This window comes from Cavia porcellus, unplaced genomic scaffold (assembly GCF_034190915.1).
Source record: "Cavia porcellus strain 051 isolate PalLab524CR breed Dunkin Hartley unplaced genomic scaffold, mCavPor4.1 scaffold_15, whole genome shotgun sequence".
In the NCBI taxonomy this organism is placed as follows: Eukaryota; Metazoa; Chordata; class Mammalia; order Rodentia; family Caviidae; genus Cavia; species Cavia porcellus.
Window position 1 is genome coordinate 35,372,561 of NW_026947498.1, and position 13,379 is coordinate 35,385,939.

Consider the following 13,379-nt stretch of genomic DNA (forward strand, 5'->3'; position numbering starts at 1 on the left):
CATGATTGTAGTCATATCTTAGAGGCCAAATATCTGACAGATAATTTCAGATGAACAGTCATCCTGATTCTGTTACTTGTGACAAATAGGAAAAGCTTTATTCTCTGAATGGTACTTAAGTTTATGCTAAAAAGAATGTGTGAATATGAAACCACCCAGGACTTCTGATTATTTTTAAAAAGGAAAAAAAATATTTAAATTAACACTGAGAGAGTAACATTACAAAATCTCCTTAAAAGAACTAAAGAAGTAATTTTAAACTCTATCTTTAAAAAGCGATGTAGATGAAGATTTCAAAGGAAACATAGGTTGCTTTATTCAATTTTGTTTTTGCAAATGTTATTTTAAAATTGCTGCCATTAATTTAAGTTCTACATGTAATATGCCTGATTCAGTGTCTGGAACATAGTAGGCTGTCAATAATCCAGTAATATCTACTAATGGGTAATATTACTGTCACTTGATAACAATGAATTTATAACGCTAAATTTATGAATTTAACTTACTTCAGCTCATATATTTTGGTAAAATAAAGCCTCCTGGGGTAAAATATAAAGTTCACCTATAAACATGGGATATACCAATTTTGCAGAAAGATGCAGACTATTCCTCTGGATTATCTTCTTGAAAGCACAGAAAACTTTTTGAGGTTGAAATCTGAATTGCATCATCATAAAGACAAACAAGGCATCATGAATTAGTTTTATGAAAAAATAAAACCACCTATTCCTTGAAAAAGCAATGCCTTTTATTATAATACTGACCCAGTCAAAACAATATATATTGAAATAAATTCATATTTCAGAATTCTTTCTATTCCATCAACACAGGGAAATGGCTATGCTAGCAAATGACATATGCGATCCCTGATGACAAAAAATATGGCTCTGAAAATAGATTTGGGAAACATCAATCTTTTGCCCTTTCTCAGAATATAGACACAACTGAAGTGTCAGGAGTGGGGCTGACAGTGATAGTCAGGCATCTGACAGATCAAACACAGCTTTCTCATTAGTCTGAGTTTGCCAAACAGGCAATGGCAGGATTTCACCATATGAATACATCTGCTATCATGGGTTAAAAGGACTGGCTTTTGTCTTCATGTAATCAGAACAGCTCATTCTTATTAAGAAGCATTACTTATTACTTAATCTATGACTTCAGGGCTGATATTCAAATTCTCATTCCCTGATTGCACTATCAGTATCAGCAGTGTTATCTCATTTTGAACCTAATCACAATATATTCAAATTGGATAAGGGGGACTATATTGAGGAAGTACTTTTGAGATGTCGTATTTCTTCACTTTTTTGGCAGTGTGCTGCAAAATCAAGCTTTGGATTCTAATTTTCTGGTTCACTCAGATGATTTGAAGTGATGATGTCAGCACTTCATGATGTGGATGCCAAGTGCTGTTTATGCCTTCCTGTCCTCTAGGGACTCGTAAATCTATTCTGCATCCGTAAGCTGTCAGAGGAGAAGAAAAGCATTGGTCACTAATCTTGTCATGATCAACATCATTCTCAGCACACTGGTTTATGTCTCAGCTTGGATTGCAATGAGCCTGTAATACAAAAATGTACCTTGTATATTCTTTCTGTCTTTGCCATCAGTTGATCTTCTTTTCTTCTGTCGTTCTTCTAAACCATGTTAGACAGCTATTACACACAGTTTAAAACATATCTCTGCTAAAGAGTTTCATGTCCATGTGTTAAACAAACAAGTGAACAAATTACTAAGATTTCACAGGAATAAATAGTGTTTCAAATTGGCTTTTATTTCCTCTGAATTCTACCATTTTAGTTAACAAATTGAATATAAAGGACAGGCAATAGCACAACATGATACAAGCAGCAATAAGATCTAAACTTCCCTGCTCAAATGGCCCCATTAAATCCACCATTGCTCCCTTGATGGCCACTGATAGTTCATTTTTTTTCAGCAAAGAATACTGTCACTGCGGATGTCACTTCAATAACCATGGACTGCTGTGCTGGAAATGTTGAATGTCAATGGCTCAAATTTCAGTCTGTTCATTTTCAGAATGAATACACCCAGAAATTTATTTTCTGTTTCTCACCATATTTGATTCATATATTTGATTTTTTCTATTTCACAAAATATATGTATATATAGTTATGATGGCTTTGGAAGTAAAAGATCTTTGTTCATTCAGAGAACAAGTATACAAAAATTACTATCTTTATCAGAAGTTTCTATTTTCAAAAACCCAAGAAGTTTCTGTTTTTTTCTTTTCAACAATATAATACATAATATTTGAGATATTACCTATCTTAAGGTCTTTACTTCAGCCTGATTTGAACCCTGTAGCATATTTTACAAAGTAGATAAGTTTGGGGTACTTGAAAGTTAATTGCTCTGAAAATTCATTTTTTCAACTTTACATTTTCCTGATATTAGTAAGTTTTATCTGTAAGTTTGTGATAGAAATACACCTAATATTTAGGGATTCCCAAACTCTTGCTTGTGTATAACTATAATAGAAAAGAGACTTAAGAGAATCTACTTTAAATGACTGAAAGTAAACTAACTAACTATCGGCAACAATTGACAGAGGTGGTTTTTTTTGGGGCGGGGGGACAAGATATTTAAACTCTACATTTTTTAAATCATTCATGTCAATAGAAATAATAAGCGCACTAACCTTGTGAATTTGGTCTAAGAAACAAATGTTATTTGTGAAACATTATTTGTAAAGTATCTATCTGTAAAGTCTCATGTGTAAATAAGGCTCAAAATATATTTGCTGTATTTTTATTCAAATTGCAAATTATTCGTGCAAATTATTTCTCTATGGCAACTGTACTCACAAGTTAAAATAAAAAGAAGTCAGTAAAATAGACAACTAGAATATTCTTTAATGAAATAAAAAATACTCAAAGACAAAACGTCACAAGGAATTATAAAGACTATGATAGCAGTACAGGTCTTTTAATTGTTTCATCTCTATTAAGTCTGGTAGTCTATCACTGAGTTGGCCTCCAAACAAGCCACAGTTCCTGTCCCTATTACTCTGTCCTAAAAATGGCTTTATCGGATTATTTCCTATTTCATTAATCCAATTCTGTCGTTTGTAGAATTTATGATTAACTTTATACATATTTACTAGTTTCTCTTAGAGTTCACAAGGAGCTGTCTTTTCATGAGGTATGAATTCAAAACCATAGTCTCCTTAAATTTCTGTAACTACTTATGATGCGTTTTGGACAAATCAAGACTGTCTTGTCAGGGTTCAGTCTAGTTTGTCAATTTAGAAATACTGTTTTGAACATGGAGAATTTAAAATGGGCTTTTATGTATAATGCATTCTTTTCTACTTTACTACTTTTATAACTATTTGCAATTTTTTTCAACTCCAGAGACTAACGAGCTCATATTAAAAAAAAAAACATCATCCTAATTTTGGGGTTCATAGAGTTTATAAAACTTCATTCAATCTTTTCATTTAGGTAGACCTCAGGATAAGGGGAATTATTTGGGGCAATTTCAGGGAAAGTATCTTTAGTAAATTTTATGAAGAGTGAAAAATATGCTGGGAATGCAAATACATTTTTAAAATTTAATTTATTTTTGTTTTAAAGAGAATACAACAAAACAAAACAGAACAGAGCACATCAGAACAAAACAATGCAAGCAACACAGATTTTCAAAACAAAACAATGGTAAATCAACAGTGGCTATCGTAATATCTCTTGCTTTCTTTGAAATAGTTTTCACACATAATGAATTCACACAAGACAAAATAGTATAAAACCAATCAAAATAAAAGAATGAAAACATTACAGGGCTTCAAGACTAAACAATAGGAAAATCAACAATGGCTACCATAAGCTCTCTTATCCTCTTCAAAATAGCTTTCCATACCTTCACACATATTGAAATTAAATAATACAAAACAGTAGAAAATCAATCAAAACAAAGAATAAAACTATCACTGGACTTCACTACAAGATGATAGAAAATTAACAATGACTAATAATGTCTCGTTTTCTTCAAAGTAGCTGTTCATGCCATCACACATAATAAAATAAATTCTTCTAAACTCTAGGAAAAGTTCTAGGCATGTATAAGCCCATTCATGTACATCTATCTTTTCTGTATTAGATGGAAAAACAAAACAAACTATGAGAAAATCAAGGAACAAAAGAGACAAACAAATAACAGAAACAAAGAGTGCAAAACAATGACAATACAGGCCCTCAAAATGAGGTGGTAGGAACATAACTAAGGTTGTTATTTTACAGTTATCTTCAAAAGTTATTCAGATTACCATATATAAACATGCAAAATTGATCTAATTCTATGAACATTTATTTTGTTCTAAGAACTAATAAAATTAGCAGCAAAATCATCTTAGATATCTTAAGTGTGTATATACAATCTTATATCTTTTTTTCTTTTCCATTCCTGCTTTTCTCCTTTTCCCTGAGTTATTTTTTTGTTTTTTTTTTTTTTTTTTTTTTTTTTTTTTTTTTTTTTTTTGGTCTTTTTCGTTTTTATTGGTACCAGGGATCGAACTCATGACTGCCTGCTTGCAAGGCAGGCGCTTATGTCGCTGAGCTAAATCCCCAGCCCCCCGTGAGTTATTTTTATGCCCATGTCTATCACCATGCACTAAACTAAAGTCAAAATGGATTACAAAGATCTAAATATAAACGCAGAAACATTAAATCTTCTGGAAGACAAAGTTGGTAGAAATCTTGAAGACATAGGGGTGCGCAGAAAATTCATGAACAAAAATTAAACTGCACAGGAAGTGCTTCCCAGCATCAATAACTAGGATCTCATCTTATTAAAAGTTAGTTTTTGCATGTCAAAAAAATCTCCAATAGAGTGAAAAGAAAACCTACAAATTGGGAAAAAATCTTAGTCAACTGTCCCTAAGACAAATGACTACTATCTGAAACGTACAAAAAATTTTTAAAAATTAGACGCCCAAAATTCAAAGACCTAATCCAAAAATGGGAGTCTGAGAATGAATATACACACTTCTCAGCTGAAGAAATACAAATGGCAAATAAATATATGAAAAAAATGTTCAGCACCATTAATCATTAGAGAAATGCAATATTAAAACCACATTGAGATTTCATCTCATTCTAGAAAGAATAGCTATGATCAAGAAAGCTGGAGAGGCTGTTGGGGAAAAGCAACACTTCTGCACTGTTGGTGAGATTGTAGACTGGTGCAACCACTGTGTAAGTCAGTCTGGAGATTCCTCACAAAGGTGGAATTGGAAGTCCCATTTGACTCAGCTATTCCACTTCTAGGCATATTTCCAGAAGAACTGAAAGCATCATACCACGTAATATATGTGCACCCGTGTTTATAGCAGCACAATTTGTAGTAGCCATATCTTAGAAACCATAACCTGGGTGCCCATCGACTGAGAAATGGATAAAAAAGATGTGGTAGTTTTAGGCACTGGAGTACTATCAGCTATAAAGAAGGATCACATTGAGGCTTTTATAGGTAAAGAATGTGACTTCAGACCATACTCATAAGTGAAGCAAATAGATTTTTAACACTGGGTTGTTCTTGGATTTCCTCTACTTGATTTCCCGGAATCTTCCACTTTTCTGAATATGTGTCATTCCTTGATGGCAAAATAAATTAAACTCATTTTAACTATGGTTTCAGAAGCAGAATTCTCTCTGCAGTTGTATGAAAAGCTGTACGAATACAAAGATGTCTGTTGAGTTTTCTTTGCTTTTCTCATCTGCTGAGAAACATCTGTAACTCAAAAAAGACAACATATTCCCTCACAGCAGTAACCCTTCTGGCTCTTAAATAGCCATATTTGTGGTTGTAAGCTCCAGTCAGAAGCAAAGGAAAAAAAAAAAAAAATAAGCCACAGCATACCCATCCAAAGAACTATGCCTGGCGTACTTTTCTTGTGCTCCTCATGGATGCTTTCCTATTGACCTTTCTTTTTTGCTCCAATTTAGAATCAGTTAATCTGTTACTCCTGAGAGGTATAAAATTTCCATATTCTTGTTGATTTATATGGATTTCCTGTAAACTGAAGACTTCAGGATGAAATCAATCATGATGATGCCTACAGCAGTGGCCACGGGTAGGACTTCAGAAACACCTGATGTTTTCCATTCTTATTAGGAGGGAAATGAGAACATGGTTTTTTCATGATGCTTCCTGTGCAGTGGAGATTGAGAACCTCATACTGATAAAACAATAGAAACATGCCATTTTGCACCTATAGCTGTTGTTTTATGATGATAATAAAACAAAATCTAAAGGCTTTACGTGGCTTTTTAAGGAATTGTTGACTTTTATTAAACTTCTGTGTGTGGGGACCCTATTAGCATCTCAGAATGAGTGAAATAGCTGTTTTGACTCAATTTAGATACCACATAGGCATTTGTTAAAAAATGTAATAGCTCTGAAATTCTGTTACTTTGTATGTTTAAGAGAGAGTTGTTAGGCTGTTTACTTTTGTTTGCTGTCTTCTATGATATTTTTCTTACTCTTCTTATATATATAAGTCACATTCCATGTATTCAAGTACCAAAATAATGTAAATATACATTAGCACTGGGAGGGTCTTTTTAAAAAGTAAAATCAGCATCCTTATTACAACTCTTCATGTTATAACTTTGTAGAGTATTTGTTACCTGACAGAAAGCAAAGAGAAAGATAATTCTAGGAGATCCATAACATGGGCTTTTTCTATGTAACTGAGCTTTATTTATATATTTTTAGTGTCCAAATTCCCATTTGTCATGGAAATTTAAAATTAAGCCTACCCAATGTGCACATTTTAATTTAATATAAAGGAATGTAATTTATTATTTGGCACAAAGTTGTATTGTAATAAGCTCCCACTGATGTCATGGTGAATTCTGTGCATGAAATGAGGACAAACAAATGATTCATTTTCCATGAATATTAACAATCAATGTTACGTTCTCTCCAAGCTATGGTATGAGATTCTTTATCAAAATGCTCAAATTATTTAGCAGTATTTATTCTACTGATTCTATTTGGCCAAGAAAAATTTTATAAAATTAATAATTTTCACAGTATCACTATACAAAATAATGTAGTAAAAGAAATCAGTTAAGTCAGTGTGATTGCAGTTTGGTCAGTGAATTCTTATGGTAATGACAATACTCCAATGATAGGGTCACCTTGTAATCTGTGATATATTTCCATGGATACATTATTGTGTTTTATTTGTTATTTCAGGTATTATGAAATAAATATTGCTTTTGTATACAGCTACACTATGTAATAGATTTCTCTGTTTTAAAATCAAGCTTTTTATCATTCAGCAAAGTCTTATTGGGCAGTTAGATTTTAAAGCGAAGCATGTGCTAGATATTTGAGTTTCAGTAGCAAACAGGATTAATACTACAGCTTACAAGCCATGGATCTTATATTCTAGTGAAGAACACTGGCAATAAAATACTGACCAACATTATTGAGATAATTGCAGATTATAAAGACAATGTATGAAGTTATTCTTGTTTTGCTAATTGAAACCTAATTACTTTCTAAAGACCAGTGTATTATAAGGTAACTAGAAGAAAGCAAAGCAATTTCGTAAAATCAGGATCTAATATTCTGAATAATAGATTTAATTTAAACATCCATGAAGATATTTTATTTTGTTTCTGCTTTTTTATGTGTCTTTTTTTTAGGTCAGTGTTTCAATACAGAAATACAGAATCGATTTAACTTACTTCATAACTGAACTACACAATTGGTGAAATATTTAAAATGTTGTTTTGGTTTCCTAAGGATACCATACCAAATTATCACAAAGTAGGTGACTTAAAACAATCAAAAACAAACAAAAACCCTGAAACTTATTCTTTCAAAATTTTAGAGGTCACAAGTACAAAATCAAGTTTGCTAGAGTTGGGTCCTCTTGTAGGAGGTGAGGAAAAAATCTGTCCTGTGCTTCTCACAGCTTCTCATGGAAAGCCTTTCCAGTCTCTAGTGCTGTCCACACCTGTGCTTGCTGTATCTCAAATGTTCTTCTGCCTTCTCTTGTAAGGGCAGCTGTCATTGGGTTTATAGATCTTGCTAATTCAAAGTGATTTCATGCCTTAAGTACAGATAGCATATTCAAACCAAAAAAGACCAAAATCCATGTGAACATTGCTTTTGTGGAGGACCTATTCAACCTACTCCCCATACAAATCACAATTAGAAAAAACATCCCCAATAGTAGAAAGATGTTAGTCAAGATAAAATATTCAGCAATTTAAGGAAATTTCTAATTTTAACTGTGTGATTTGGTTTGTGTTAAAGTGCTTTCTTTAAAAAAGTGAATAATATAATCACGAACTTCTGGTTAAAAATAACTGTTGTCCAAGAAGTATGGTCACAACAAAATCTTGCTGTATACTAGAGGAAACAAGCTTACTAAATCATAAGTACTAATTAGGCAAGTACACTGTGCTAGAAGAGAATATTTTCAGTTTACAACAATTAATTGACAGTAACCTGTGTGTGGACAAAACAATCCCAGAGTATGATTGGCATGTGTTGAAGAGCTATGTGCTGGAGGTATCATAGAAAATTCATTGTTTTCCTTTTCTTTTCCTCAGTCTGTATTTTAAACTCTTTTAATAGTAGATGTTTTAATTGTAATACATAATAATTATATCCTGTTTGTGGAATTGGTGCGTATACATGTTGAAGTAATCTTTTTTGCTTCCCTTTCTCCTCCCTCCCCCATCTGCCCTTGTCCCTAAATCCCTTTTGCATCTCCATAAAAAATCTACCTCCATTTTTCATATTTTTATTTTATTCCTTAAATTTCTATATTTCAGTCTTCTTATATAGGAGAATCCATTCAATAGTTATGCTTCTGTGCCTAATTTATTTCACTAAACTTTATGAATTTAAAGTTAATTTGTATTCCTACAAATGATTTAAGATTATCCTCATGCATTGTGCTGTCATCAGTATGGATGTGCATGCATCACTGTTCTGTGATGTCTTTGACTCCTTTAGGAAAGTACTCAAAAATTTTTTACATAGGCCAAGTGTAAGTCCTACCTTTAAGTTTTTAGAAATCTTCATACTGTTCTCTCCAAGTTGTGCTGGTTTTCATGCCCACCAGTGGTGTACAAGTGTTTCTTATTCCCCACAACCTCACCAGCATTTATTGTATTTTGAGTTCTTGATGACAGCCATTCTTTTTGAGTAAAATGGAATCTCAGCATTGTTTAGATTTTGTCTATCTAATGATCAGTGATACTGAATATTTATTTTATGAGCTTGTTAGATGTTTATACTTTTTATCTGGAGAAGTAAGTCTTGTATTTTCAGGGGTCTAAAATTTGAGTTCATTAATTAATCTAGATATTAGCCATCTGTCTGAAATGAACAAAAATTTTTCTTCTTCTTTAGTTCATCTTGTCACTGCTATATGTCTCCTGTATATGACGTCAAAGATTTCATTTTGACATAATCCCAGTCATTGATTTCTCATGCAGTTGAAATTCTGTTCAGAGTGATCACTTCGGGATCACATATACTAAAATTGGAACAATAGAAAAAGGATTAGCGTGGCTCCTGTGCAAGGATAACATGCAAATTCGTGAAGCATTCCATATTGAAAGAAAAAAAGAAAGAAAGAAAGAAAGAAAGAAAGAAAGAAAGAAAGAAAGAAAGAAAGAGAGAAAGAGAAATTCTATTTATAAAGACTTGCTTGTGCCTTTTTCTCAAGAGTTTCATCCACTTTATTTATATTCAAGTATATTTAGCGTTTTTTTCATAGCTAGGTATTTGATCCATTTTGATTTAATTTTAGTGTAGAATGATACACACAGGTAAAGATCCATTCTATATGAAGATAACTAATTTTCCCAACACCGTTTGTTAAAAAGGCTGCATTTTTTTCAAGCGTGTGTTTTGGTCCCTTCCTGTTTAGAGTTCAGATGGCTGAAGGTGCCTGAGGTTGTTTCTGCATCTTTAGTCACTTCCTTTTGAAGTATTATAAATTTTCCCTATAAAGACCTTTCACTTCCCTAGTTAGGTTAACTATTGACTTTTTAAAAAATTTTTGAGTCTAGAATTGTTTTTTTTCTGATTTAGTTTTCTGTGGATTCATTGTTAGTGTGCAACAATTTTCTGCATTTGTGTAATAGTTCTACATGACTCCCAATTTTTTAAAAAAGTTTTCTATGTAAAGGATCATAAAATTTGGCAATTAAAAATAGTCTGTCTTCCTTTTCTCTATCCCTCTATTGGTGTCTCTTGCTTGCCTGCTTTAGCTAAACTTTCAAGTGCTGTGTTGAACAGATACGATAAGAATGGACACACTGGTCTTGTTTCTGACTTTAGAGGAAAGCTTTCAGTGTTTCCCCATTTAGTGTGACATTGGCAATGGGTTTGCAATAAATAGCTTTTATCAGTACAAGATAACATTCTTCTACAGATGGTTCACCAAAGTTTTATCATGAATGGATGCTGCATTTTGTCAAAGGCTCTTAGTTTTTTTAAAAGTAGTTTAATTTAGTTTAATTGGTACATTTTAGATATATATAAGAATAGATAGCATTCATGATAGGGAATTTGTACCTGTACATGATATGTCTTAATTCTTTTTATTTATTTATTTTTTGGCTCATTTCTTTCCCCTTCCTTTAACTCCTCTCCTTCCTCTTTATTTACAAAAGTTTTGTATCCGTTTTTTTTCTTTTCTGTTTTTTCCTTGTCCCTTTCTTCCCTTTCTCATCCCCCTCCCTTGTTTCCATTCCCATTTGAATATTTTCCTTCTATTTCCCAATATGTGTTATAAATTTTGGATCTTATTTGCACTTTTGATTCCTTGCAATAGAGAAATAATTTAATATTTAAACGAGTATGCCCACTTTCTTTCACTTAACAATATGGAGTTTAAGTTCATTTATTGACCTAGAAATATCTCTGCTTTATCTTTCTTTATGGCAGAATTATATTCCACTGTATAAAAAAGCCACCTCTTATCCGTTCATTTGGGTTGTTGCCAAGATTTAACAATTATAAATTGCACTGCTATAAACATGTGTGTACATATATTGATGTGGTGTGATGCTTTTAATTTTGGGGGAATATATCAAGAAAAGGAATAGCTGGGTAAAGTGAAACCCCTAGTTTTGCTTTTATGAGGAATCTCCACACTGATTTCCACAGTACTTGCATCAGTCTACATTTCCATCAACAGTGGAGTAGTATTCTGTTTCCCCAACCCCCTTCCAGGATCATTAATGTTTAATTTCTTGATAATAGTCATTCTTTTGGGAGTGAGATGAAGTCTCAGTGTTGTTTTGATTTGCATTCTCGAATGACCCAGATGTTGAAAACGTTTTCCTATATTTACCTACAATTTATACTTCTTCATCTAATTAGTCTTTAGATTCTTTTAGATTCTCATTTTCTTTTTTTTTAATTAAAAAAATTAAAAGAAAGGAGGAGACTAAGATAAAAGAGGACATAACAACATAATAACACAGGTCAGAACAGATCAATTTAAGCAACATAGTGTTTCACCACAAGATAACCTGACATAACAGTAGCTACCATAGTGTCCCTTTCCTTGAAATATTTGAGTATAACTTCATATATTATAGCATCAAACATAACATGAAAGTGTAAAACCATTCAAGAGAATGAAAGTATTACGGGGTATTTAGAACTAACTAACATAAAATGAACAATGGTTTCTATATTGTCTCCTTGTCTATAAAATTTTGTTTATACTATCACATATAATAAAATCCAATAAGATAAAATCCAACAACATGATAAAACCAATGGAGACAGAAGAACAAAAGCTTCATGGGACTTCAAAATAAGATGATATTATATCAGCACTAGCTATTATATTGTCCTGTTTTCTTCAAAATAACTGTTCATACCATCACAGACAATAAAATCAAACAACCCAGAATAGAACCATTCCAATTAATGAAAACATTATAAGGCTTCAATGCAATATAATGGGTAATTATGTTTACCACATACTTTTATGTATTCTTACCCTTTCTTTTTATTTATTTATTTATTTTAATCGATACTGGGGATCAAACTCACGACCACCTGCTTGCAAGGCAGGTGCTTATGCCGCGGAGCTAAATCCCCAGCCCATTCCTACCATTTCTTACACTAGGGAAACTATTTGGTATTTATACATGTAAGTTTGATTTATTTCACATATGAGTATGGTCTCAAGCTGTGCCCATTTATTTATAAATATCTCAATGTGATCATTCTTTATAGTTGAGTAATACTCCATTGTATAAAAATACCACTACTCGTTTTTATCCATTCCTCAGTTGATGGACACTTGGGTTGTTTCCAAGATCTGGCTATTACAAATTGTGCTGCTATAAACATGGGTGCACATATATCACTGTGGTGTGATGTTTTCAGTTTTTCTGGGAATATGCCTAGAAGTGGAATAGCTGGAACAAATGGGAATTCCAATCCCAGCTTTTTGAGAGATCTCCAGACTGACCTCCACAAGGGTTGCACCAGTCTACACTCCCACCAACAGCGCAGGAGAGTTCCTTTTTCCCCACAGCATCTCCAGTATTTGTTATTGGTAGTTCTTTAAATGTGGTGGGTATGATTTTTTAGTGAGTTTTTCATATTTTCTAGACATTAATAGTGTGTCTTAGGAAAAGCTGGCAAAATATTTTTCCCAAGATGTGCATTATCTCTGCAGTCTGTGTTGGTTTCTTTTGCTGTGCCAAAGCTTTTTCATAAGATGAGATATCAATTACTTTTTCTGATGTTTCCTGTATGCCTGAGATTTTGTTCAAAAAGACTTTGCTCAGAATTATGTCTTCAAGAATTTTATCTATTCTCCCTCCTAGCAGATTTAGTTTCTGTTTTAATATTTTGATGTTGATCCACTTCAGTTTCAGCTTAGTGAATGAAGAGAGGGGTCAAGTTTTAATCTTCAGCATATGGAAAGCAAATTTTTTTTGCAACATTTTTAAAGAGGCTATCTTTTTTCCAGCGAAGGTGTCTGGCTCCTTTGTCATAGATAAAGTGACTTTGTTTGGAGTTGTTTCTCTTCTAATCTGTTTCACTGACCAACAAATCTACTTTTGGCTAGTATTATCATAGTAGCTTAGTACAATTACAAGTCAGGGTTGTGATACTGTCTGCCTTGCCTCATTCCCTAGAATTGCTTTTGCTATTGCAGGTCTCATCTGGTTTCAAATGAATTTTAGGAATGTTTTGTGTAAGTCTGTGAGGCACGATACGGGTATTTTGATCAGAATTGTATCAAATCTATATAACAATGTTGGAAGTAGAGCCATTTTTCACTATATTGGTTCTTCTTATCCCCTACCTAGGAACAGGAGGTATCTTTCCATTTTCTTATATTC

The 13,379-nt window shown here is 32.7% G+C and overlaps 1 non-coding gene across 1 annotated transcript; it reads left to right on the forward strand.

The window, feature by feature from the left end:
- The first annotated feature begins 9,508 nt into the window (after positions 1 to 9,508).
- LOC111756684 (U6 spliceosomal RNA) lies at positions 9,509 to 9,615 on the forward strand. The gene has a single exon (XR_002791101.1). It is a non-coding gene; the product is annotated as a U6 spliceosomal RNA (small nuclear RNA).
- Positions 9,616 to 13,379: the final 3,764 nt, after the last annotated feature.